Source organism: Arachis ipaensis, chromosome B2 (genome assembly GCF_059453495.1).
Source record: "Arachis ipaensis isolate K30076 ecotype BB chromosome B2, ASM5945349v1, whole genome shotgun sequence".
Lineage (NCBI taxonomy): Eukaryota > Viridiplantae > Streptophyta > Magnoliopsida > Fabales > Fabaceae > Arachis > Arachis ipaensis.
This window is the reverse complement of record NC_142437.1, coordinates 59,654,487-59,656,674: the sequence shown is the minus strand read 5'-3', so window position 1 is coordinate 59,656,674 and position 2,188 is coordinate 59,654,487. Positions and strand designations below refer to the sequence as shown.

The 2,188-nt window shown below is 39.2% G+C and overlaps 1 non-coding gene across 1 annotated transcript; it reads right to left on the bottom strand.

Annotated features, from left to right (window-relative positions):
- Positions 1–1,657: 1,657 nt before the first annotated feature.
- Positions 1,658–1,761, bottom strand: LOC148574047 (small nucleolar RNA R71). The gene has a single exon (XR_015905767.1). It is a non-coding gene; the product is annotated as a small nucleolar RNA R71 (small nucleolar RNA).
- Positions 1,762–2,188: the final 427 nt, after the last annotated feature.

Below are 2,188 nucleotides of genomic sequence, written 5' to 3'. Positions count from 1 at the left end.
TCTTCTAACTGAGCACTATGAGCGCTACTCCAAGGCTTTGTCACGCAACAAATGGGCCAAGGAAACAAACATGGGGCACTCAGTTAAGTAACATAACTGAACGTTCCCCTGGAGCCAGGCATGAACCAAAATAAGCCAAGGAAAGGCAATGGGTAGCGCTCAGTTAGTTTAGTTAACTGAACGCTTCCCTGGGAGCTGCATGATAAATCACTATTTTATAGTTTATCTTGTACTCAATTGAGTGGTTTTTATTAACTCTTTACCCACTTATTCATACTATTTGCATGGTTTTATATCTCCTTCCTAATTATGTGTTTTGATTGAAAACATGCTCCTTTGATCTTATATTTGCTTATTATTAATCCTCTCTTATTACCATTAGATGCCTTGATATGTGTGTTAAGTGTTTTCAGAGATTATAGGGCATGAATGGCTTGGAGGATGGAAAGGAAGCATGCAAAAGTGGAAGGAATACAAGAAGTTGGAGAAATTGCTAAGCTGTCCAGCCTGACCTCTTCGCACTCAAACGGCTATAACTTTAGCTACAGAGGTCCAAACGATGCGGTTCTAGTTGCGTTGGAAAGCTAACATCCGGGGCTTCGATTTGATATATAATATGCCATAGTTTCCCTGACGCTAGGTGATGTGACAGCGTGCTCCATGCGGCCGCGTCGCAGTGACGGAAATCAGCGTGTTTGAATTCTTCTCCAGCGATTTCCGGGCTGTTTTCGACCTAGTTTGCGGCCCAGAAAACACAGATTAGAGGCTATAAAGTGGGGAATGTAGCCATTCATAATGAGGCTCTCATATTGACAATTTTAGGAGTAGATATAGTTTTTAGAGAGAGAGGTTCTCTCCTCTCTCTTAGGATTAGGATTTAGGACTTCTCTTAGTTTTAGGAGTGACTCTCAATCCCAGGTTCTTTATTTTTATTTATTTTTATTTAATTTATGAACTCTTCCATGTTACATATAATTTTCTTAATTAATATTATTTGAGGTAATTCAGATTTAAGATTGCTTTGCTCTGTTTAAGATTGCTTTCAATTTAATTTAGATATTTTTCTCCCTTTTGGCTTTGGTCAAGTGATTGGTAATACTTGAGTTATCAAACTCAGCAAGTGATTGAAATTGGCAGATTTTGCTTGAGCTAGGATTGCTCTAACACTAGTCTCTCCACAGGAGTTGACTAGGACTTGAGAATCAAGCTGATCAGTCCACTTAACCTTCCTTTGTTTAATAAAGGATGACCAAGTGGGATTAAAACCCAATTCTCTTCATACCTGATAAGGATAACTAGGATAGGAATTCCAATTCTTATACCTTGGCAAGAGATTTTATTATTATTATTTTATTTTACTTGTCATATAACATATTCCCACCTTACTTCCAAAACCCCAATTTACAAGACTCATAACCAATAATAAGAACATACCTCCCTGCAATTTCTTGAGAAGACGACCCGAGGTTTAAATACTCGGTTATCAATTTTAAAAAAGGGTTTGTTACTTGTGACAACCAAAACGTTTGTACGAAGGGAGCATCTAAACCTTTTCACAAGGAAGCATCACTAAACCTTTTCACAAGGAAAGCATCACTAGTTGGGAGGATCTAGTGAATACATTCTTGGCCAAGTTTACACCTCTCAAATGATCATCAGGCTCAAGACTGAGGTACAAACCTTCACACAGATGGATGGAGAATCTTTCTATGAGGCATGGGAGAGGTACAAGGCACTGATTAGAAAATGTCCCCCTGAAATGTTTAATGAATTGGACGTCCTTCAAAATTTCAATGAAGGGTTGACTCTTAAGGCTCAGGAAGCACTAGATCATTCAGCAGGAGGCTCTTGGCAACTTATGAAGACAGCAGAGGAGGCTTAAAACCTCATTGATATAGTGGCAAACAATCAATATTCCTTTGCTCATCAAAGTCAACGCCAACCATCACAGAGGAAAGGAGTGCTAGAATTGGAAGGAGTAGACACCATCCTAGCCCAAAACAAGGTGATGCAACAGCAAATCCAGCAACAATTTGAGCAAATGGCTAAAAAAATTGATAGCCTCCAAGTTGCAGCAGTAAACACAAGCCAACCATCAACTACATGGGAGCAAAATGAAGAAAACCAAGAAGATCAGCAGCAGGAACAAATTCAGTATGTGCACAACCAAGGCTCAGGCCAAAATGAA